The 26744-nt window shown below is 36.0% G+C and overlaps 1 long non-coding RNA gene across 1 annotated transcript; it reads right to left on the bottom strand.

The window, feature by feature from the left end:
* Positions 1–331: 331 nt before the first annotated feature.
* Positions 332–26253, bottom strand: LOC106982999 (uncharacterized). The gene is made up of 3 exons (XR_008297610.1): positions 26151–26253; positions 11254–11327; positions 332–2877 (listed from the first exon to the last, which is right to left on the bottom strand). It is a non-coding gene; the product is annotated as an uncharacterized LOC106982999 (long non-coding RNA).
* Between the last annotated feature and the right edge of the window lie 491 nt (positions 26254–26744).

The following is a 26744-nucleotide window of genomic DNA, read 5'->3' as shown; positions in this document are numbered from 1 at the left end:
TTTCTTATTGATTTCCTTTCTGCTTGCACTAAGCCATCTGTTATAAACTTAGATTTATTTAGAAAAACACCTTCTGCTTGGTTAGAGACAATCAGAATTTAGGCTGTAATGGCGTTTCATACCTCTTTTTGATCCCTGTAGAGAAGGAAGTCTCAAGTTGACCTTCATGTACCTATTTAAGGAAGGCTATTATTGAACTGCTGTACTTGATAAGGTGATCTAATTCCACAGGAATAGTAAAAATGAAGAAGAGGGTAATCATATTTGAAAAAGAGTAGGCTTATTCAACCAACAGAAAATAGAGAGGAGCAAAGCAATATTAGGGATGATGTTCTCATTTAGGATAAGACGAAAAGAGGTTTAAAAATTGACGCTGGTTCAAATTACCCCAGAATAAATTTTTTATATTAATTTACTTGTAAACAAAGACAAAACTCCACAATTTCTACCTTACGTTCTTTGTGGTAACTGGTCACATATCGAGCAAGTGACTAATTTATATCACGTTTGAGATTTCTGTTAGAATACACAGGCATATATTGTTCATTTATAATATTTAAACTACGACTATAAAATATACATCAGTTGGTATTAGTATGAGTTACAACGACAAATTTTGATTAAGAAACAAAAGTTAGGGGCATCTGGCTGGGTCAGTTGGTGATGCAGTCATCTGTCGATTTCAGGGGTTGTGAATTCAAGCCCCATGTTGCATGTTGAGATTACTTAAAAATAAAATCTTAAAAAAAAAAAAGAAATAAAGGGAAGTGTAATGTTTTTCCTTCCACAATCTCCATTTAATTATATGCATTTGATTTCCAAACAGAGTGCCAAGACCATAGAAAAACTTATAATTGAAATGATAGACTTAACAGAGAACACTAGAGAGCTTCCAGAAGTTTAAAAAATCTTCAATTAGAATGCTAAAGCTAGTTAGTTCAAATGCAGAGTGTTCCAATCTTCTCAAGAAACCGTTTCCTTCATACCTGTGGCCAATAATAACACACAAGATATAAGCTTTCATCCTTAACTAACCTATCTCTTAAAATTACCTATATTCATTGAATAAGTGCCAACTAAGGTAACAGTTTTGTGTTAGATTGAGATAACGACAAAAAGTAATGAATATTTCCTTCCTTCCAAGAAATATTCTCCAGGAAACCTGCAAGTGTTTTTGCATCCTCTTGGAGGTAAGTACAACATAGTATGATAGTAAAAAGGAAAAGTAGGTTAAGAAGTGTTTTGTTTTGTTTCTTTTCTCTTTTGGTGGGGTTTAGCAATTAATTGATTGTTGGCAACTTGACCAGAGAATTGTCGCTGAATTGCTGGACTTAACCTTAGATTATATTAAGTGGAGCAGGTTGAGATAACCAAGACATTGAAAGAAATGAGATAAAAATGAGACTGTCCCAGTTAGGAATAATGAGTTAATTGGCAGAAATCTTAAAATCCTAAAGGGACCAAAAGTTCTCATTGTAATGCTAAGGCAAATAGTTTGGGGGAAAAAAAAACCTTTTGCATAAATTCTCATTCAACTAGTTAAGAGTTGAAAGAGAAATGTTCATCGGAGCTCCTGGGTGGCTCAGTTGGTTAAGCATTGGACTTCCACTCAGGTCATGATCTCAAGGTTCCTGGGCCACATCAGGCTCTGTCCTGACAGCTTGGAACCTGGAGCCTGCTTCGGATTCTGTGTCTCCCTCTCTCTCCCTCTGCCCCTCCCCTGCAAGTGCTCTGTCTCTCTCTCAAAAATAAATAAACAAGCATTTAAAAAAAAAAAAAAAAGAAATTGTTCCTTGTTATTTTTCTAATACATACGCATATAATATAAACAGATAAACTAATTTCAGAAGAATTTTTATTTTAGTGACATTTATATTTAAGTATTACAAATACATTTATTTAATATGGTGGCTTTTATTGATTATTGCAGGTCTGAATACTCCTAGACTTCATCCAGCCTGCACTATTCTGAAATCATTTTAATGGTCAGATCCATAAGTTGTTAATAAGTAGGCCTTCAGTCATCACCTTATCCCACATTCAATAATACCTATTAATTTAAAAAAAATGCAAAACTTGGGAATAAAGGGGGAAAATGATTGCACTTCCCTTCAAAATCATGCTAGCACATCACCTAACAAAATCACCTCAGAGTTAATTGTCTAGAAGAACCTAATTTTGTTTGACTTGTATTTGCTATTGATTGGAAACCAAACTCTAGTGGTTAATTTGTAGACAATCAATCATGTGAAAATGATTCCTCATCTGGCAAAGTTACTTCCAAAGGTTACGATTTAATTCTCTTTGAGGATACAGACCAGTTTTGTATGTCAGTGAGCAATCTTATTCTGTCATCCTTTGCTCTTTACTTATTTCTTTTTTGAACCAAGGTTTTTGCCATTCTGATTCCATGCTTAACAGGTTTAGTAGAATTTAGCCATATAGTAAGTATTCATATAAAAATCATATTTTGAACATTTTGAGAATTTAGTTTTTTTATACCTGGGACAGTCCAAGGGGACACTTAGCATGTGATATTACCTTCTGATGGGCCCTATGATCACAAGTTATAACTATTTTACTTTACCCATCATTCATATATAGATATATATGGATATATATTAGTTTTCTATTGCTACATAAAAATTACCACAATCTTAACAGCTCAAAATAATACAAATTTATTATCCCACAGTTTCCATGGGTCAGGAGTCTGGCATGTCATGGCTGAGTTCTGTGCTTAGGGTCTCATATGGTTGAAATTGAGGTGTCATCTGGGCTTCTGTTTCATCTGAAGTTCAAGATCGTCTTCCACGCTCTTTTAGAGGGTTGGTATAATTCAGTTCCTTCCAGATGTAGGACTGAGGCCCCTGTTTTCTGTTTGGATATAAACAAGGATTGGTTTGTGGTCCCAGTGGGTACCCACTATTCTTGCCATGTGACCTTCTCTATAATATAGCATCTGTTCCTTCAAGGTCAGCAAGAGAGTATTTCTGTTGCTTTCAAACTTAGACTTGCTCTTTCTCCTACCTGTAGACCATGTGATTAGGTAAAAACTACCCTAATAATCTACCTTCGATTAACCTAAAGCCAATTGATTAGTAACCTTAATTATATTGGCAAAAATTCCTTTCAAACTATAATTTATCACAGGAGTGATATATCACATTTGTGCTCACATTCAAGATAAATATGTGAGTTGATGGATGGGTTAAATAATTCAATGTGGGAAATCCTCTCACAATTTATCTGCATATAAAATAATCACATTAAATAAATCACTTTAAATATCTTACGATTTTATTTGTCAAAATAGCTCAGTAAATGTTAAAAAAAAAAAGACGGTGTAGTTTAAAGATAGACAAGTAGATCAGTGTAACAGAACAGAGTCCAGAAATATACTCACATACGTATGGACAACAGATTTTGACAAAGATAAAAAAGGAATTCAGTAGACAAAGTGTAATCTTTTACCAAATGGTACTAGAACAGTTGATACTCATATGTGAGACAAACTTCAATCTATACCTTCCACCACACACAATTACTTAATTTAAAATGGATTACAGACTTAATTGCAAAATTTAAAACTAGTTAATTTCCTTAAGAAAACATAGGAGAAATCTTTGTGACCTCAGCTAGGCAAAGATTTCTTCAATAAGGCACCAAAAAATGATCTACAGGAGAATACACTGGAGTTCTCTAGCAATGTATCTCTCGCCTATTTTGTATTCTATGCTGTAAATTCTAGTTGTCTTTGTCTTCCTAGACCATCACTTCCTCAAATCGGGGAGCCCATTGTGCTCCGCCTGAGTTTCCCCTCCCTGTACTGTAACCTATTTTCTCTCCAGGCAGTTATTAGCCAGGACAATCACAGGATTCACCTCATTTGTTTCCCATCTTCAGGGGTCATTCTCTGATGCCCATTGTCTTGTAAACTGTTGTTCCATATATTTCCATTTGTTGCTTCTCTGTTACTCAATTTCCTACTTTAGACTCTTGAGTCTCTCTGCCTCCCTTTCTCTTGTTCTTTCCATCTTCCATTCATCGTCATGCCCTGCAGTAGGCTTTGCTATGATTTTGAATTCTGGTACCATTGATCTTTAGGTGCCTCAGTCTCATGATCTACAAAATGGTGATAATAATAGTATTTAATAGGATTGAGTATGGCGAGGACTGAGATAAAAAGTTTAAAGCTCTTGTTCTCATACTGGCTTTTCTCATCTTGAATTTTTACCCTCTTTATCTATTACCTTCACCTAAGATTAATGATGCCACTTCAATCGCAGAGATATGGTGGCTGCTATTTCAGGTCAGCCATAGTTACCAAATTGTTAAACACCTTTCACATTTTCCAATGATGTTTATTACAATGTATAGACATAGGGACAAATGAAAACTCAGAAAAGCCCAACTTGGTGATCTGTGATCATCTATGTGAGAGAAACTCATATTTGCACTTATGGTATAGGAAACTATTAAAAAAATAGATATGATAAAAATAATTTAATGGAGATTCTATGGGATTTTATGTTCTCTGGGTAATGGCAAGGGAAAAATAAATGAGAGGGTGAATCATCATAAAATGGGAAGAAAGAGAAACTATCTGATTTGACATGGATTGGAGAGATACCAATCAAATGATACAATTTTGAGATAAGTGAGAGATTTAAGTGGATATATCAATTAAACAAATTTATGAGTCTGCAGCTCAGAACATAGGTCTCCACTGGGAAAAAAAGTGAGATTATTCAATATATAAAGATATTTAAATTCATGATGTGATAACACAGAAGACTGATTATCAAAGACTCATAAAAATCATCATTTTTAGCCATCAGCAAAGACAAAGATTCTATTGATTGGATTAAATACATTCCATGTGAAATAACCCAGATCTTTCAGACATGGATTCAGAAAAGGAAAAATCATCACTCCCACTTTACTATGCATTGTGGTTGAGGATTAATGAACAAGGTGTAAACAATGTGTGTGGAAACATTCCCAAAGAAGTCATTTGCTTTTGGGGCTCCTCAGCTTTGCATATAAAAGATGTTTACATTCCTACCTCCTATTCTCCAGGCAGCTATTTTCCAAAAGAATCCATAAACTCTTAAGTGTATACAAGTAGCAACCTAGGCATACAGGCAGATCCTAATAAAAAGCCATTTCTTTCTCAGGAGAGAAGACCACCCTTGTCCTTCCACTAGTAAACATCGCAGTGTATTTATAAGGAAGTAGAACCCTAGATTCATCTTTCACACCTTAGCACTGAGAATGGTAGTAGTGGTATTATCAATTTCTTGAGGCCAATTTCCCTTTTTATTTTTTTTCCTGGCCAATAATTTGTATATCATTGGTGGATTTCAAATCAGTCTGCCTAATATTTTCTCATTTGGTGGTGGGGAGGGTATAGGGGGTACCATATAAATAGGTTTCGTTCTATTTAATTCTATTAATGGATATGCAAATTCTTCATTACATCATACTGCCGTGACATTAGAGATTTAAAAGTTACACTATCATGTTCTGTTCATTCCCAGTAGAAATTACCTGTTCCCATGTTTCAGTGACTAGGATAGCTATCCGAAACCACTAGTCAGTAAAATTGCAGATTCTCTCTGGTTTATGGGTATGTGCATGTCCAGGATATCATAATATAAGCTTTTACAGATATAGTTTCCCAGATATTATATGACATTACCCATTTCTCCCCACATAAGAACAAAATGGTCTTGATCCTTTATGTGCTCAGTCCCAGTTGAATCATAGGAGAAGGAGTTTCTTTTTTCATCTTTGGAATCTGAGATATTAGGGAGTGACAATCATGCCTTACTCCTCTGGGGCATCATCATAGTTGATGTTATCCATAGCGTCCCCTAATACATACCACCTTATCCTAGGTCATTAACCTTACTGACTATAGATCTTTAAATATACCAGAACCCATACTGTCCTTTTAATGAGTTTGGGGTTTCATCAGTTTAATGACATGACTAGCCAACTCACAAATTATTCATCATTCCCAAATGACTGCTGATGCCATTCTCCTCCAATAGAGGGTCCATTAAATCCCAGAATCATAAGTCAACTAAAATTCCCATATCGCATCCTGCCTAACATGTCCAGTTGTCATGAAGTCACCACATGTTGTTACCAGGGGGTGTTTTGGCATGAGACGGAAGAACTGTGTAGCCCATTAAACTCTCCACTGGGCAGAGTCTAACTTTGAAAACAGCTCAGGATGGGTTGTCATAAATGCCACATCTGCACCTCAAAATAGAGTTATTTGTGATGTGTGACTGCCATATAAACCTGTATCCCCTTCTCCTGAGGTTACCCTGTTTCCATGCCAGTTTTCTTTTTTTTTTTTTTTAATTTTTTTTTAACGTTTATTTATTTTTGAGACAGAGAGAGACACAGCATGAACGGGGGAGGGGCAGAGAGAGAGGGAAACACAGAATCAGAAGCAGGCTCCAGGCTCCGAGCCACCAGCCCAGAGCCCGACGCGGGGCTCGAACTCGCGGACCGCGAGATCGTGACCTGAGCTGAAGTCGGACGGCCAACCGACTGAGCCACCCAGGCGCCCCTCCATGCCGGTTTTCTTAAAGGTACTTAATTTACATTCACATTTTAGTATATTCAATGAGGCAAGTCAAGTGCTGACCTTCTGGGAGGGTGGTAGCAATTGGCTTCCTATCATATTGTGGCAGCTGCCTTTATTTGTCATCTCATTTCAAATTAATACCATGTGCAGAAGCTAAGCAGCATAATTCAAGTGTAATAATCATCTCAAGATGTATTTTAATGTTTATTTATTTTTGAGAGAGAAAGAGAGACAGAGCGTGAGCAGGTGAGGGGCAGAGAGAGAGGGAGACACAGAATCCGAAGCAGGCTCCAGGCTCTGACCTGTCAGCCCAGAGCCCGACACGGGGCTCGAACCCACAAACCGTGAGCTCATGACCAGAGCCAAAGTCGGACGCTCAACCAACTGAGCCACCCAGGCGCCTCTCAAGATATATTTTAAAATAAACAATGGAGTAAATATAGTCCACAAATCATGCACCCGATGTTACTTCTAACTGGTTGAATCTCAGGTGTGCATTGTTATCTTTTCTCCCCAGATAACCCAGATCAAGTTTTTAGGCAGAACCCATAAATCAGCATAAGTCAGTTTTCATTCTTTGTATGAAACAGGTCAGATGACTTTTCCCATATTTGCCATTAGTTAATACTGGATCTTAGATAGCTGAGTATTATTCTCTTGCTCTGAGATACCCTTATGGGAATACAATTACTGCATCTTTCCCTGGAATTACAAAACAAATATTAGGTGCCCTTCCCATTTGCTATAAACTTCATTTGTCTTGTATTACCTGTTTTAACATATCCTTCCTTCCTTGATTGGGTGCTCTGTTTGTTCATAATTCTTACGTATAAACAGACAAAACATCAATATTTGTCTCATAGGCCCTATCTTTATCCTGTTTCCAGGAAGAAGTCTTAGGACCTGATCGGTCAAAAGTTATAAGACTGTCCTTGCCACTTGGTAATGAGGACATAATCATAATTATGTTGAAATTAGCTACCAGGGCCAAAATGTTACCCACTCTAGAGTTCATTTAGAAATTTTTGCTGAAAAATTTATCTAATAGATATTGTATCTTATGTATCAATATCATTCTCTGTCTGGCCATAGGCAAATGCAGCTGTTGTCTTAGGGTCACCAAGTCAAGTAGATGAAAAGAAAAATTTTGCAAGGTTGGAGAGATAAAAATGCATAATTGTGTTATGTATTCAGTGAAACCTCTACTCAGAGGGTATTAAGGAACATAACATATCTTGCTTAAAATATTTTCCTGCTTACAGCCATACATTTGTAAAGTGTGTATGTTGATCAGAAGAAACTGGCAGTCCAAATTCATAGCCTGTTTGCTATGGCAAACTTCAATTGTATTTTCTACAGTTGCTTCTGAAACTAAAGAAACACATGAAAAGCAAAAACAAAAACAACTCTAAATTCTAAACAATACTCATGTTTAGCTCCCTGTGGCTATTGGCAGGAGTCCAGAAATTCCAGCGAAGTGTAGGCCTCTGAGGAATAAGAATATTATCCAGAGCCATCTTAAGGAGATTTCTTTCCTGTTGGTACCAGCAAAAAAGCGGAGTCTCTTACCACATTAGTGGTTTTACTTGATTTGAGGTTTTACTTCGCACAGCCTGATCATACCTATGCATGCTCATTTCATGAACTCAGGATACTAATTCTAGGGATCTGATTAAGGTATCTCTGATGATTTCCAATCTGTTCTCAGCATCTCTTCTCAGCAGGCAAAAAAAAAAAAAAATTTTTTTTCAAGGATTTCTACACGAATTACCTTGAATCTTTCTGTAAATTCCCAAGGAGACATCCATAACCGAGTAAATTAAACAGCAGTGGAGTTTGTTATCTAGTTAGCTAGAATTTCTCTGTCTCATTATACTCTAAGGCCATTGGCTATAGCACAAGGTCTGCAAATGTCCAAGTGGTATTCTCTGTGTGGGAGCCTAATTCCACCTGTGTCTGTTAAATGACTTGCTCCCAGCTTCACCTAGTGTGAACTGTTTCTTCTCCTTCCCCACTAGGGTTTTATACTGTCTCTCGAGTATACTGCAACCAATTTCCAAAACCGCCATTCAACCCTAAGTTCTAGAACACTAATTGTGGACCAAACAGCATAATGGGCTTCGCTGAAAGGGAAACATAGGGTTTAGACCGTACTGAGATGGGGAAAGGGAGATCCCTCAAGGGCTCTATCATAGGACTCTGCAGGCAGTGAAGAAACCAGGTCTGCATGAACTCATAATGAGACTTTCCTGATCATGGTTCTGGATCTATCAACTCCACTTGATCTGTGAACATTGCTACACTGCTCTCTCTATGGAATGTCTCCAACATTACCTGAGACATGATAGCTAAAAGTTCTCAAAATTATCTGATATATTTCTGTGGCAGTGAACAGTTGTTACTCTTTCAACACCCAGTAACAAATTGGAAATTGTCTCTCAAATAAGCTATAGAATTGGCTGTGAATGGCAATTTTAGAGCTCCAAATGCAAGCAATTTTGGATGGATAGTGGTATTTAATTTCTACCAAAGGGTTCAGTCTGTATGAGTTCTGGTTGCAAGCACATTTAAAACCTTGCGAACCATTTAGAATGTACCAGTGAGAATTCGTAAATAACTAACTTTTGTTAATCTTTTTATATGTCTACTTAGAGCCAATTCCAATTTGGAGTTCATTTTGGTGACTTTAAGTATAGAAGCCATCAAAGCTCCTAAGTGGGAAGTGGGGTTCATTAGAACCCCACTAGTCTAGCTGGACATTGGAATATTATGGTTAGAAAACTATGAATGTGCCTAATGTTTTCAAGGATACCCATGATTGAATTGGCAAACATACTAAAAATTTCACGAATTGGGCTGAACCTTGCTTGATATTTAGCTGGATTCTTCATGCACGCTCTTTTTTGCTAAATGTATAACTCCAGTCCTTAACTTGTCTTACCCTTCTTTCCATAAGTCAGCAATCTTGGTATTACCAATGCAGAGCACTAACTTATAATTAATGATTTTCAAATCCAAATATCTACAACACTAGATTAAGACTGTACTAGTTAATTCAAATATCTTTGAGTCTAGACCATGAAAGTATAATGCATATCATTCACATATTTATAGCCATGACACCTTTTGCTGGTTCTAGGCTCCATTGAAGCCTTCCTCAATTCTTCCAACAAAATTTTATTCAGATATTTCTGGATGGAAAATGGTGTCAAGATATAAAATTAACTGATTAGTATCTTTTTCAACTTTTTTAAAAAAATTGAAGAGGTGAAAGACATTGTCATCTTGTTTAGTCAAGAATTAAAACCATGAAGTTCAATAACTAATGCAGTCTGGTGTAAAGAAAAAATAAGATTTTTAGAATCTGACACAGGTGGGTTTCTATCTTCTCTTTACCATTTAGAAACTGTAATATGCAATATTGAGAAACTTAATTGAACTATCTTTACTTGCAAACTATTTTCATCACATTTTTCTTTTAAATTTTTTTAATGTTTATTTTTGAGACAGAGAGAGACAGAGCATGAACGGGGGAGGGTCAGAGAGAGGGAGACACAGAATCTGAAACAGGCTCCAGCCTCTGAGCTGTCAGCACAGAGCCCGACACGGGGCTTGAACTCACGGACCGCGAGATCACGACCTGAGCCAAAGTCGGACGCTCAACCGACTGAGCCACCCAGGCACCCTCATCACATTTTTTCAACTGAAAAATGCGAATGCTAATATATCTTACATTGCAAGACTACTCTAAGAATTAGAGAACATTTCTGGAAAGTGTGTTTCCCAATACAGTAGTCACCCCCAAAAGATTAGTGTTATTAGTATCAATAGACGAAGGTAATACTTATATGAGATAAAATAGCATAGAATATTAAGAAAGAATTATTTGGTGGATTGGGTTAACCAGTCAGTTCTGTTGATACACAAATCATAAAAAGACAAGATCAATTGGATGTCTTAATCGAATAGATAGTGATTATGTTATTATCTAAAATAATAGAGTAAGGGGTATCTGGTAGCCCAGTCAGTTAAGAGTCTGACTTCAGATCAGGTCATGATCTCACAATTTGTGGGTTCGAGCCCCGTGTCAGGTTCTGTGCTGACAGCTCAGAGCCTGGAGCCTGTTTCAGATTTTGTGTCTTCCTCTCTTTCTGCCCCTCCCTCACCCATGCTCTGTCCCTCTGTCTCAAAAGTAAACATTTAAAAAAACAAAAATAAAAATAAAATAACAGAGTTAAATACCAATATTTCGTGCCTTATATTTTAAGCCAAACATAAGTATTTTCCTCAGTGATTTTCTTTGGTACCTGACTTGATTATGAATTGATAGCATTTTAGTATTTTATTATGACCCTGTATAAAGGAGTATTGTGAAATATATATATTTCTCCAAACTCATAGCTTCTAGTCTTCTTCCTAGAATGAAGTCTCATTGTATCTGTATAATAGTATTTTAAATTACTGATTTGAGAGAGAATCACAAGGATTGTGCAAGGGAGAATCTTTGTAAGAAAAATAATTAGACTTCCACCTGTTTTTAATTTACATGCAAAATGTAAGTTTTACAATTAGTTCCAAATGGGGAGATTCACTCTGGAGAGTCTGTCTCTTGACCTCCTTCCTCCCACACAAACCCATCTTCTTACCGCTATCCAGGCAGGTGTAAGAGGCAACAACAATGTAGACAAGAATGTTGGTACCAGAGATTCAAGTCGGTCCCCTATGAAATATGAAATACGTTACAACATAGACATCCTCTTATTAGCAAGAGTAATTAACCATAATCTTTTGCTCATACCCCATTTCCTCTGGCAACTGTGGCATGCTTTGCTGACACTGCAGTAAACTTCCCGCTCACTAGTAGCAAATTTTGATCTCTATGTTTCTGTAGATAACAAGACTCTGCACATAAGGATCAGCGATTGCAACATTTTACATTCCTTTTGTGCCAGGGGCTTTATTGTGCTCTTGCTTCTTTTTATTCCTCTCGATCACCTGTAGCAGCTTCTGCCCATTTAGATTAATTCTTTAGGCCAGGGAATCTGTTCTGCACTACTGACTTAGTGTGCTTTAATAAAAACATGCTGATGGCAAACTGATATTTCTGAGATTACCTTGATCACAGAATTAAGATTTATTTTCAATAATATGTTTTTATTTCACAATTATTAGCAGGGGATTTATACTTGAATTTATATCATAATTTTTTTTTAAATTTTTTTTAATGTTTTTATTTACTTTTGAGACAGAGAGAGGCAGAGCATGAGCAAGGGAGGGGCAGAGAGAGAGGGAGACACAGACTCCGAAGCAGGCTCCAGGCTCTGAGCTGTCAGCACAGAGCCTGATGCGGGGCTCGAACTCACAGACCCTGAGATCATGACCTGAGCCAAACAAAGTCGGATGCTTAACCGACTGAGCCACCCAGGCGCCCCTATCATAACTTTTAACTGTTAAAGGTTATGTTTTAAAATGATAGCAAATGCATTATGAACACAAAACCCTGCTGAAATATCTAATGTCACGGAAAGTTATCTTAAATGAAAATATAACAGGATTTTGTCTAAACATACTAATATTTTGTAAAGGGAACTTTTGTGTTTGTATCACATTTTTGAATCCGTCTTCAGTAGAGAATTAAATATGAATACATGAAAATATGAAAGATCACACGCATTTAAAACTATAATTCTCCTTTTTCACAAAGCTAATAATTTTGCAGGTGTATAAAACTAAAAGCAAAAGGGTAAAGGAAGAAAACAGATTTGGGAGGCATACAATTTATCATTTAAAAAATCAAATTGAAGAAGAAAAGTACTGGGTAACACAAAACAGAAAACATGAATATATATCACTAGACCTGATTTCTTCCAAATACTTTTCTATCTCTTTCACTAAGGAAATAAATAATCTGTCACTCGACTTAGAATGTGGAAAGACTGATGTAGAATTTTATGTAAATAAGGAGTCAGACTTCTACACGTTTAGAGAAGAGCGGTTTAAATTCAAGTTGTGGAAAATTCCACAGGCTGTGTAAGCTCTCCAATTGGAGGACTCCGGAGAAGCATGTCTGAGTCTGAGAGCCAAAAGTAAGTACCATTTCAGTCTCTGCCTCCCCACAGAATAGTGGAACACCATCAGGCAGAAGGAAAGGCAGCTGCCACATGGTCACGTGGCGGTCCCAAGTGCCTGGAGAAGGGGATCAGGGCCCCTTCTGTTATCAGACCAAAGGACAAAAAAAAAAAATTACAGTCCTTTCTCGGGTGGAAAAAATATCCTCAGAAAACTGAGGATTTAGGGTAGGGACAGAGAGACAGATTCAGATTATTTGAAGAAACGGTTATGAGCCTGGTCCATTACACTAACTTCTTTTACAAATACGCTAAAAACACACAGTGTAGTCTCTGCCTTTATGAACCTTGTATTTGAGAGAGAAGGTAAATCCACATGAAACAGGTCTTCAATTTCTAAAATGGACAATAGAAGAAAATTATACATAAATACATTCATATATATATATATTATGAAATATAAATTTAATCCGCCTTTAGCTTAAATGCTTCTTGGTGTTCAGATTTCACCTACTTGAAGCTCAGATTTCACCTGCTTGAAGCATATTGACAATGCTTTAGAAAAAGAAAACTTTATTTCCCGATTTTTTTTGAGAAAATTACTAATCAGAAAGTGCAAAATGTGTAATGACATACTTTGCTTTTATTATTGAGCAATTAAACCAAACACATTCCTGTTAATCAATCAGGTGAGCACGAAGGAGGTGCTCTCAGCAAGATCCTCTTTTCAGTCCTTCATCAGTTACTGTAAATGGGAGGCTACTAGGATTGCAGCACTCTGTGTATGCAGAAAAGGGCTCTCCCACTGTGCTTTTGTGTGGCTTCCCTTCCAAAGGATGAAAAAAAGAAATATTACCCTCTATGCTATAATATTGCTCTCGGTGTTTGGCGCTGTGCAGGCTTTCAGATTCCTGAACTAGAAAGGGATGTTTTATTAAGAACAGAAAATAAAAACTGGCTTTCAGTGTTGTCTAAAGTGAAATGTGGGATTATTGACTTAAGTAGAAAAAGAATGATTCAATGTTAATGGCCAAACTATGACTCAGAAATTAGATCAAATACTATTTTCAAATACTAACGACATCAAACAAAATTTGCACTGTGATATAAAACAATATAACTATTGTTATAACAAATGGAAAAGAACAATTTCTCCTTGTTAAGCTTTTGTTCTACATTAGTATTTCCCAAAATAACAGTATTAGAGGTACTGATTTCAGAGCATTGCAAAAGTCCTCACAGAAAGAAAGAGTGGAAGGTAGAGGTAGGAAGGGAGAAAGGCAAAAAGAGAAAAAAAGAAAAAGAGAGAGAAAAGGAAAGAAGTAACTAATTGAGAAACAGAAATATTAATATTGTAGAGTCACACAATGTAGGCTATGAAATTAGAGTTTTCTATCAAATAAGACAAAATTTACATTACCTTCGATACTAATGTAAATGAGTATGCTTGAGGCTCAAATGTTTTTGTATACATATATATTTTATTTTTGCTTTGGTTACTGCCTAGTAAACTTTTAGGAGGCCCGTGATTTCATCTCTCTAGATTCATCATACTCTGCTCTGGAGTTTCGACACTGGTAAATATGCACAGAACACTCATTGCCGTTTTACTGCTAAGAATCTCACTCCAGACAAAGCAAAACTATTCTCCCTTAATGTGTTTTGCAACATATTGTCTGTGCCCAAACCCCCTCCATGTTATAGCCTTTTAACATGGAAGGCCTATACTTTTGGAAAAAAATTATCAAGTGTTCACATGCCTCTTTTTTAAATTCTATATCTCATACTTTTACCTGTACCCTGTTTAAATGGAAAAAGAAAAATACGAGGACAAAAAGTTTACCATATGTCTTAGTCTGTCAAGGCCGCTATAACAAGATAGCACAAGTTGGGTAGCTTGTAAATGATAGAAATTTATTTCTCACAGTTTGGAGGCTATAAGTCCAAGATCAGGTTATCAGTATGGTTCCGTGAGAGTCTAGATTGCAGACTCTTGTACCCTCACATGGAGTAAGGGGAGCAGGAGCTCTCTGGCCCTCTTTTATAAGAGCACTAATTCCCTTTTTGAGGGCTCTGCCCTCATAACCTCTCAAAGACCCCACCTTCTAATTTTTAGAATGCTGTCATCATATCTACATCATCTATCTTAGAGCATCTTTGTCCTGTAGAGTAGATGCCTGTGAACTAGTTTGACAATTGGTTCCAAAATTTCTTGCTTTATCAAATCTGAAATTGACCCCTAAGATTCTTTACCAATTACTTCTACCATCTCACACTACCCTACATTCTCTCATATGTCTAATCCTAAAAAGTTTGTTCCAGCCCCTCAAAAACAAATACAACATCTCTCCCTTTCTTTCTTTCTTTCTTTCTTTCTTTCTTTCTTTCTTTCTTTCTTTCTTTCTTTTCTTTCTTTTCTTTCTTTTCTTTCTCTCTTTCTCTCTTTCTTTCTTTCTCTTTCTTTCTTTCTTTGTATTTTCCCTTTCTTTCTCTCTCTCTTTCTCTCTCTCCCTCTCTCTCTCCTCTCTCTTGCATGCATTATTATATGCCAGTAACTCGACTGTTCTTATATTCTAATACTTAGAACAATACCTAGTATGGAGTAGGCTTTCAATAAATCTTTATGAAAGGAATGAATGACTGTATGAGTGAACAAATGAATGTCAAACATGAAATTGGGGCCTGTTATAACACAGGCTATCCACTGTGGCAACTTTTGGATCAGAATAGAAAGAGAAAGATATAGTCAGTAGTCTTAGGAAAATTGGAGATGTGAATAGGATGAATCTGCTGATCATGAAGGCACTTTCATATTTTGAAATCTGGAAATGTAACTAGATGGTCTTATCTGAGAACCCTACACTTAATTTGAAAAGACTCGAGGCAGGTGTACTATAAGGTATAGTGTCTGGGAAGAATCATACTAGGATGATAGGATTAGATAGGAAGGGAGGATGAGAGGTAAGTTGGTGTTTGCTTGTCCATTTGTGTATTTTCAATCTGTGATGCTACAACATTAAAAGTCAGATGCTACAGAATATGGGCCATTTATCTCATAATAAAGACTTTACTTCTGGGTTTTCAATGGCTGGTCTTAAAACATCACTGGTCCTGAATACAGGGTAAACCATGATTCTTACATTAATTGCCATCTCCTATCCTTGACCATTAAACATGCCAAACATTCAGACTCCTGAAATTTTTTCCCTAATGATCAAAAGTGATGATTACTTCGGATGATACTTTTGCTGTTATCACAATGTGTGAACTAAAGTAGACGCTCAAAACATACGAATACCCTTTTCCTAGTGGATGTAAATTAATCTTCACTTGTCTCAAAATTTACCACTATTTGTATAGTCTCTACAATAGGATAAAATAAAGTAGAACAAAAAGAAATTTAAATATTGTACAGTAACATTTTTGACTTAATCTTATAGCCTCCCTATGGCTTCTAAATACACAAGGTTGAAAGAAGTCTAAAATATGAATTTTTAAAATATTCTTTGAGATAACCTGAAAGAAACAACAAATAGCGATAGCTGACTTTACCAATGCAGGGCTATAAAGATCACCTTCTTTTATCCTATCCATTGTATGCAGAATAAAGAACACATTTATTATGTAAAGGTCCGGCTTCGTGAATGGATGGACTAGGTGATATGAGTTGAGGGATTCTGTGCCAGGTCAATGCCTACCAAATATTGTGTTCAAGTCCTGATGCTATCCATGGGATCCTGTAAGTTCCCTTCCATGAGAGTCTCCCATAAAACATAAATACTCTTAGGAATTTTTATAATAATAATAATACTTATTGCTTGTAGTGCAAACAATGATGACTGACGACATGGCTAACACCTTTATAATGTTTACTATGTGCTAGGCACTGTCGTAAGCACTTTGCATATATGAATTCACTTAATCATGGCAATAAATAGGAGGAGATACTATTAAATTCCCAATTTTACAGACACAAAAGCTGGAATACCGAGATGTTAAGTTGTCCAAGGTCACACACCTAATATTAAAAAAGCCAGCACATATTATATAAAATCTCTCTGTGGTGTCAGGGACCACTCAGAATTACATTTCCCCCAAGGAAAGGAACACAATGGACTACACTAAAAATATATAAGGTGTCTAGGTGACGAAGTATATATACATGAAGATGGGAGATAGGAAGTAAAAATAAAAATGGTGTATCACTGATGAGAATAACTAAAATAACTCAAGAAAGGAAGAAAGTTTTAATGACGTTTCAGCTACTCTAGGGTTTTTAACTACAGCTTTAATTTTAAATGTTTTTTTTTTTTTGGATTGCATTTATAGAAAATGCTGTTTGTTGAAAATCTCCTTCTACTCATCAACCAAAAATGAAATGTCAGTGCCTTTATTCTTCCTTATTTATATTTAAAACTCAAATCTCCAATTTCCAATAAGGTGTTTATTATGTATGTTGATCAAAATGCCTGCTAATGAGTAAATACACTTCTTACTTAACAAGTAAGCAAATATTGTTGCTATTGCTTCTGAGGATCTTGCTAATTTGTGTCAGGAATCCCCCTGACAAGCTTTCATTCTCTGCCCTGCTAAAGTACATTCAACTACAAAATCTCTCCAAAACACCAGTCAATATTTCCTGGATAGTTCTTCCCAGCAGCACCCATTGAGAAGTGATTCTAAAAGGAAATTTAGGCCAAGGTCAAACTGGCTGTTCTTCTAAAATCAGTTTTTACCTTGGGCTCCTCATTTGGAAGAGATTTACAATGACTTACCCCTCATAAATTCATTCATTTTCTTTCCATTTTTATGGTCAAATCAGATGGCAATATAAAAAGGGTCAAAGACATTTTAGAAATTGATGAGTTTCAAATAATAATAGCTAATACACATAGAGCAGTTAACCACATTTCAGGTATTAACTTTATTATAAAAGGTAGGTACTATTATTATTGCCTCTTTTGTGAATGAAGAGCCTGGACTAAAAAGTTAAGACACTCAGGCACATTGCCTGGTTGGTCAGTAGTAGAGCTTGAGTTCTAACCCAGATAGTCTGAGGCAGAATCCACATCCCTCACTTCTTCTACACTATGGAGATGAATAATTGTGTATAATTATTTAAAAGGGATCAAAAGAACTATGTCAAGCTCTTTGGAAATTAAAGAATTTAGTAATGCTTTGCAATAAGTCTCCATTTCAACCCTCTTGGTATTGGTAAATATGTCATATCAGGATAAAATAATAATGCAAAGTGTGGAAAACAACTGGATAAAAAACTGAACACACATCAAGTTTTGTTGTTGTTCCTAGTAACTACCAGTATTTATAACCACCACTGCAACCAAATATAGACTATATCCACAATGCCACAGTTTCTTTATGACCCCTTCCAGTCAATATCCACGTCTCATACGAAACCATTGCTTTGATTTCCGGTATTAACAGAGTAGTTTTACCTGTTCCTGAATTTCATATAAAAATATACCATATAGTACTTATTGTCTTGTGTCTGACTTCTTTTACCTAGTATAATATTTTTGAGTTTCATTATGTTTCTTGTATGTTAGTATTTCTTCCTTTTTTTTCCTATTTTTTTCTTCTCTTTTTTCTTTTCCCTTTCTTTTCATTGCTGAGTAGTATCCCATTACATGAATATACTACATTCTGTTTTCCTAGTTCTTGAGTATGGGCATGCAAGCTTGGCCAATCATACGTTCTCTCCTATGACATAAAATTCTCTTGAGCTAACACAAAGATATTGTCAAAATAGAGCGATTATTCACAGAGGCAGCACTGAGAGAGTCCAGGAGTAGCAAGAATCCAATGATAGTGACAGTGGTTGGAGTGGATCCTGAACACAAAATTTCAGTTGTGTGATCTTAACTACAATTCTTGCTAACAAGTTTTCATTAGTCCTGGTCCATTTTTCTAGACCACTCCAGTTACCCGTGACTTCTCAGAGCTTCTTGCTATCCTTCCAATTAAAATTAAGTTTCTGCTTAATTATCAGTACTGCTTTCTATTGCTTGCCACCAAGAACCTTTATTGGCCAACTCATTTCCTTCAGGACCTCAAGATTACCATCTGAGGTAACAAAAGTTTAAAAGCTCTGATCATAGCAATAGAAGTAGTTATTGACAGAGTGGCTAAATTGCCTTGTCCCTGGATCAATGATTGCTCTTAATTCTGAAAGGTATCAAAGTCCAGGATCATGAATTTTCTTATGTATTTATTTGTGCATTCATTCATTCATCAAAAAAGTAAATAAGAACAAAACTGATATAGCAAAATGTTCACTGCATGTTTTAGGATAAATGCTAATGTACATAGGCTCATAGTATGTAAAAGACATGTGTGAACATTTTTGTACATATACCGAGGTGCTGCATTACAAAATTGAAACAGTATTTGTATAGAATATATTTTTTTAAGTTTATTTATTTATTTTGAGAGAGAGGAGGAGGAGAGTGGGGAAGGAGCAGAGAGAGAGGGGGAGAGAGAGAATCTCAAAAGGTTCTGCCCTGACAGCGTGGACATGAGACAGAATCTCAAGCAGGATCTGCACTGTTAGTGCAGAGCCTGCTGTGGGGCTTGAACCCACAAATGGCGAGGTCATGACCTGAAGCAAATACTAGACTCAGATGCTTAACAACTGAGTCATCTAAACACACTGAGATAATTTTTAAAAAACCATATTATTAGGGTTTTTTTGTTTTTCATATTAAATATAAATTGCTTTAAACTAAGGAAAAAATAAATTTTATAAAACTAAGTCAATGCCACAATCCAATTGCAATTTTCTTCTCTGTCTGGAGTAAAGAAGAAGCTTCAGGGGCACCTGAGTGTCTCAGTTGGTTAAGCATCCGATTTTGGCTCAGGTCATGATCTCGCAGTTCGTGAGTTTGAGCCCCGCATCAGGCTCTGTGCTGACAGCTCAGGGCCTGGAGCCTGCTTTGGATTCTGACTCCCTCTCTGTTTGCCCTTCCTCTGCTTGTGCTCTGTCTCTATCTCTCAAAAATAAATGAATGTTGAAAGAAGAAGAAGAAGAAGAAGAAGAAGAAGAAGAAGAAGAAAGAAGAAAAAGAAGCAGCTTCAGAGAGAAGGAAATGTTGTCATTCTTCCTGGAACCTGGAAGAAGGTACAGTGAAGATACATGTTTTCAGGGAACAGCGTGTGGCTAGAGTATTAGAGGAGTTGAAAAAAAGTGGAAAAACCGAAGATTGGGAAAGAAAATTAGCACGTTATACCTTAGAAAGATCACTGTCTAATCTTCTATTCCAATCATCCAAAATGAAATTTCAGCTTGGTTCAAAGCTGCTTTAAAAAATCTTGGATGATGACTATATTGATCTTGCTTTTAACAAAGCAAGGGCAGCTTTTGACAGATAATAGTTTCTAGAGAGAATTTTCTTGATTTCAATGAGTTTTATTTTGACAGTTAACTTCTATTAATGACAATTGGTATTGAATACATGTTTCTTTTAAAATAAATTTATTGAACTGTAAAAAGTCATTGATGTAAGTTATTAATGTAAGAACAATGTTGAATAACAGAATAGGTGGGTCTGATACAGAGATTGGGTAAAGTAACAAAGGCATTGTGATATTAGTTGAGGTTTGGGAAGTTTAACATAAAGTAATCAAACAGTTTGAGGTTTTGAATTGAAGACTTACTTTCCCAAACGTATCTATGCAATTCAGTTCCTTTAAGTGAGGTCATATATTTTAAATAAGTTTTTAGTTTTTTCCTTCATAATCATAATTATGATTGAAGATGTGTGGTGTAGTGGAAAGAGAAGCAGCCATGGACTCAAGGTTTCTATTCTCTCCGAGTATTTCTGGATATTTATCAAGCTTACTTCTGCCATCCACCATAAGACCACCAATAAGTCCCTCAACAGCTTAGAATTTCTTCCTCCCTTCAGACGTTCCTTTTTCTTCAAAAGGATCCCCTTACAAGCATATTGATAAATGAAGTCACCGGATCTATCATTAATTTCAAGTCCATGCTCTGATTTTAACACAGATCCTGTGATGGAGGAGATGGAGTGGTCAGAAACAAGAATAAAGGGCTTTTCTTCTCCATTTCCTCCATTTCTTCTCACCTGAACAGTTTGCTATTTATACATTTCAAAGATCCTATTCGATGGAAGCATCCTGGAATTAAATTCGAAAGCTTCGAATTAGATTTTTCCAAAAATCTTAGCCAATTTAAAAAAAAAAGGATATATTCAATTGATTCCATGTCCTTGTTCATACTATTTTCAACTATTCAAAGAAAATATATCTGCTTTATGGGTAAAATTAAAATAATATATTATAAAATTTGAATGATCGCAACCCATGTACTGTTAAAATGCGTGGTTTACTTCTTGAGACAAGAAGGTGCTACAGATCGTCATATAGCTGTTTCTCTTGTGGATATCACAATTTATTCCTGGGAAAGCATTGCAGAGCTGCTGCCTAATTAAATAAACTTTTCAGTACAATCAGAGACAGATGCGTATAGTTCTTACCAAAAGGTTATTTGTTTTTCTCGATATTTCATATAACACACACACACACACACACACACACACACACACACACAATCACATTCAAAAGTCTCACCATCAGAAAAATGGAGCAATTGAAACACATTCAGATTCATTTTACAGTTGTTTTTTTTTAATAAAATGTAGTTTGGCATATCTGCAGAATAAATCTATTTAAACTCAATAGGGCACTTATCTCTTTCTTTCCCTGAGGCGATACTGTAGGATACTGAGTAGAGTAGCATATAGCAATTACAGTCACATTAGAACGACAAAATTTAGCTTCTAAAAGGGTTAGAGGACTCGGGTATGAAGGAGAAAAAGATTTTAAAACTCAGAGACACACAATGCAAAGCCATTAACCATTCATTCCGCACACAGGAGAATTTAAAGATGCATTAAAGAATCTGGGTGTAGATTTTGCTATCATTTACGGCAGGTGTTTAGGGAATGGGTAAGATTTTGATTTTGATGTAACAATCACATGAATAATAAGACTTTTCAGATATGGAAATGTATCTTTTATGTAATGTAACTGTTTAATAAAGGCTTCACATGTTTTTTTTAATAGACTTTGTTTAAAAACATTTTTTTAATGTTTATTTATTTCTGAGAGACAGAGAGACAGAGTGCAAGCAGGGAGGGGCAGAGACACAGGAACACCCAGAATTTGAAGCAGGCTCCAGGCTCTGAGCTGTCAGCACAGAGCCTGATGTGGGGCTCGAACTCACAAACCGTGAAATCATGACCTGAATGGAAGTTGTACACGTAACCCGCTGAGCTACCCAGGCTCCCCTAGACTTTATTTTTAAGTCGTTTCAAAATTACAGACAAAATCAGAAGATGGTACAAAGAACTCACATATACTCCTTCACTGAGTTTCCCTGTAATCACTATCTTACATTAGGATGGAATGTTTGTTGCATTTAGTAACCAATATCGATACAGTACTGCTACAGACTTTACTCAGATTTCCTTAGTTTTTATCTAAACTCTTTTTTCTGTTCCGAACTACAACATTACATTTACTTGTTATGTTTCCGTGGGTTTTTCATGCCTGTGAGTTTCTCAGAATTTATTTCTCCATGTGATTTTATAGGACTTTGCAGGATTCCCTCTATTGAAATTTCTTTGATGTTTTTCTCATAATCAAACTGAGGTTATGATTTATTGGGGAGAAGACTATAGCTGTTAACGTGTCATTTTTTCACATCGTATCAAGGGTACATTACATACTATCAGTATGAGTTATCATTGTTGATGTTGACCTTGATTACTTGGTTGGGATAGTGTTTGCCAGGTTTCTCCACTCTACTGCAAAGTCACCTTTTCCTCCCATGTCTCCATATTGTACTCTTTGAAAAAAGAGTCACCACACACAGCTCACACTTAAAGGGGGTGAAGTATTCACATAAATTACACGGAATTATCCTATAAGAGAGGATCATGTTTTCCAGTTATTTGTTTACAAAAAGTATTTATTTATATCATATGAAATTCTTACACTTTGGGTTATAACCCAAGAGTACTTTATTGTTTAAATTGTTCCAGTTTTGGCAATTGGGAGTTCCAATTGGCTCCTGGATATAATCCCATGCATGTAGGTATTTTATTATTATTATTTTTGAACGTTTCTGTTATTTCTGGCAACGCAAGATGCTCCAAGTTCATTTTGTATAGTTTTATGCTCCATATGTCCATTCTAGATTTCTAAAATCAGACGTTTCTCCAAGAAGCTCTGACTCCTTTTTTGTTTTGTTTTGTTTTTTAGATAACCGTACTCAAAACCAAGATATGTGCATTGGTGTCCACACTGTGACTGGAGTGTTGATATTTCCAAGCTCTTTTAGCTTAAGTAGCAAGAAAATATACACTACTCCATATGTATATACACGGAGCTATAATTTATATTCAAATATGTATAAATGTATCTATTAAGCTGTAAGTTTATACTGTCTCCACCTATAATTCATTACCTAGGAATCGTTCTAGCCTCCTCCCCTTCCTTATCTGCAAACTGTGAGAAACCTGGCTCACAACCTACCATCCATTACTCAGTTGCTCATTTCCAGTATGTACACACAGCAGTATCAGAATTAACCTGCGGATCCAATAAACCGTGTTTTCAACCATAGTACACTGCTTATCTGCCATCCTTTGCCTTTAATCTCACAGTGTGCACTCATTTCCAAAGTTTCTCTAAGGCTGCCTCTTTCCGTCCATCCCCCCTTTAGTGAAAGTGTTTCAAGCATTTGTGATACAGTTGGCTTGTTTTGTCACATTCTGCACTCCATCCGGTGATCTCCCATCTCTTAAATGATTTTTAACAAATTGACACATAGCAGGGCATATCTTGTAAAGTTCTATGGGTTTTGATATATGCATATCATGTATCCACCATCCCAGTATCGTATAATAAAGTTCCATCACCTAGAAATCCCCTGTGCTTCACGTCGTCACCCTCCTTCCCTTCTCCAGAGCCTCCAGCGACCATAATTTTTTAGTGTCTCGATAGTTTTGCCTTTTCAGAATGTGATATGATGGGAATCATACAGTACACAGACTTTTAAGACTGGCTTTTAAATTTTGAAATATGTATTAGGTACATCTGTGTCTTCATGGCTTGGTAGTTCATATTTTTCATCATTGAATAATATGCTGTAGAATAGATATATCACACTGTATTTCTTCATTCTCCTGTTGATGAATATTCTTGTCGCTTTTAATTATGGTGTTTAAGAGTAAAGATTCCGTACACATTCTTGTACAGGTGTTGTGTGAATATAAGGTTTCAAATTATTTAAGTGAATACGTGGGAATATAATTACAAGACTTATGATAAGACTTTCTTTACTTTTGTAAAAAATTACATACTGTATTCCAAAGTGGCTGGGCCATTTTGCATTCCCGCCAACATTGAGCTAATTTTCTCCAGCAACTGGTATTGTTAGTATGATAGGCAGAATAATTCTTCTCAGTCTGTGTGAGAGAAGGCTCTTATAAAATCTTTTACAATAAAGAGTAGGCCTTTGTTAAGGAAAACATACTGACTGTATTTCACAAAGGTTACTGTTTCCATCTTTGTGCCTCTGATTTTTCTTGGTTCTTTACCTTGAAAACCTGGTGGGGTTCCTGTAAGTAAACTCATGAGAGTGTGAGGGCTCCCTAAGACAGACTGGGGTCTCTAGAAATTTCTCACTTTCTTGTTAGTCCACAATCCTCATCACTGAAGTATTCCTGTCAGTATATGACTTCAGTGGCTGTTGGTCCACAGCAGCTGATCTCAGCTCTGATTTTTTTTTTTTTTTTTTGTCTGTGTCTGTCTCTCCAGAGTCCTAGGCAGTGGTTTGCATCGACTTCTAATGGGTGGAGAAAGATTGTCAAAGCCTGAGTTTGTTCAGCTTTTATTTAGTAAAGATGGAGATGACTGCTTCCAATCTCCTTAACATGTAGAAGCTAGAACTGAAGTTGGTTTCCAGTGATATTTTTTGTGTGAATTTAGGATGCATTTGCTAATCATCTGTGGTCACTCTGGTACGCTGAATTATTTTTTTTCTCACAGAATCTCATATCTTCTACTAACTCTTGCCACTGTTACAAACACATGAAGTCATGAATCTTCCCGCACATCTTCAATTCATTTTCAGTGTAAAGTGCCAGGAGTTATGCACTCAGTCACTTGATACTCTTGTGCCTCAGTTCCCTAATCTCTAAAAGGTAATCACTACAGGGTACCTCTAGAATGCTGTGCTAGATTGTCCACAAATTCCCATTGTTAATATTCTAGGTAAAGTTGTGTATAAAAATAAAGTTTTGAAGATGGAATCACAATTTGAAGCAATGGCTCTCAAAGGAGTTAATAAAAGCAGCATCAGCTTTATCTGGGAACTTTCTAGAAATGCAAGTACTTAAGGCCCACCCAAGACATAAGAAATTAGAGAGTGCAGGTGGGACCCAGGATCTGTGTTTCAACAAGCCGTTCAGGTGATTTGGACACAATCTACATTTGAGAACCATTGCTTTAAGATAGTGTATGCTTTTACACAATCCCATTCTGAATATTTGCTAAGTTAAATAATCATAATTAATTTATATGTATTGTTTCTATCTGTTTAAGCTTTTATGTATTTGTTTTCAAAACAACATTTTTAAGTGTACTTATAAATATGACCTCTTGTATACGAGTACCTCCTAATAGCGTAATTTAGTTTTTTGACAAGTCTGGGATTATAGATATGTGATCACTTAGTATGTCTACAGATTCAGCTGGGAGCAATGTCATTATAAACGGAAGTGAAGCTGTAATGTTACAGGGTTTCATGAGCAGGATTTTTAAAATAAATTTGTAGTAAATGCTTAGAATTTGAACTTCCACATTGACACAAGTGAATGCAAATGAGAATAAATTACCAGCTATGACTACTTTATGCTATGAGATTTTATAATGTGAACAAAACTGAAACTTTGTTCCTAATAGGCTTAAGGGCTTTGCTCTTTCTTTCTTTCTTTCTTTCTTTCTTTCTTTCTTTCTTTCTTTCTTTCTTTCTTTCTTTCTTTCTTTCTTTCTTTCTTTCTTTCTTTCTTCTTTCTTTCTTTCTTTCTTTCTTTCTTTCTTTCTGTAAGGTAAACATTTGGATGATACTTTCTTTGACCACAAATCATCCCATATTTTCCCTTTCTGTACCTACTTGCTTTGAATATGCATAATATGTGATATACATCAACATTTATGGCAAGACTACATTATTTTCTCAGGTGATCAAGCTTTAAAAGCATAACACAAATGCTTTCTGTAGAGCTAAACCGGGTGAGGCTCAGTATAAGATAAATGGTTTGTAATCTGTGAACAAATAGTTTTTTTGATGAGATTAGAAGTGTTCTCTACAAATTTAGGTAGATGTTGAAAAAGATGAAGAAGTCGGGATTTTCCACAAAACTTACCACTATATCTCCCTCAGAACACAACCATTTGTAGGGGCACCTGGATGGCTCAATAGGTTAAGCATCTGACTTCAACTCAGGTCATGATGTCACAGTTCATGGGTTTGAGCCCCATGTCAAGGGCTCTGTGCTGACAGCTCGGAACTTGGAGCTTGCTTCAGATTCTGTGTCTCTCTCTCTGCCTTTCCCTGCTTGTGCTCTCTCTCTGTCTCTCTCTCAAAAGTAAAATAAACATTAAATTTTTTTTAAAAAAGAAAACAACTAATTTGTAAAATATATTTTAATCAAATCCATCTTCTCCTCTATGTGTAGACCAATGATTTCCTATATAAAATCTTTATATAGGAAGGAAATAATGATTAAGACTGTGTGTTCTGTTTCATCCAAAGAACACCTGAAACAGAACTGATGGTGATGTTTATTAAATATACAGATTTCAGAATTAGACCAATGAAATAAAAATGAGAGAATCTGGAACCCAAACATTGGCTCAGAAACCTAGAGGAGCTCTGGTTTCTGTTAAGAAGTAAGGTCACTTTTAAAATCTCTTCAAAACACTCAGAATTGTTATTGGTCCTTGGTAGTTAATACTGC

This window comes from Acinonyx jubatus, chromosome C2, assembly GCF_027475565.1.
Source record: "Acinonyx jubatus isolate Ajub_Pintada_27869175 chromosome C2, VMU_Ajub_asm_v1.0, whole genome shotgun sequence".
Taxonomy (NCBI): domain Eukaryota; kingdom Metazoa; phylum Chordata; class Mammalia; order Carnivora; family Felidae; genus Acinonyx; species Acinonyx jubatus.
The sequence above is the reverse complement of the archived record's forward strand: the minus strand, read 5'-3'. Positions and strand labels throughout refer to the sequence as shown.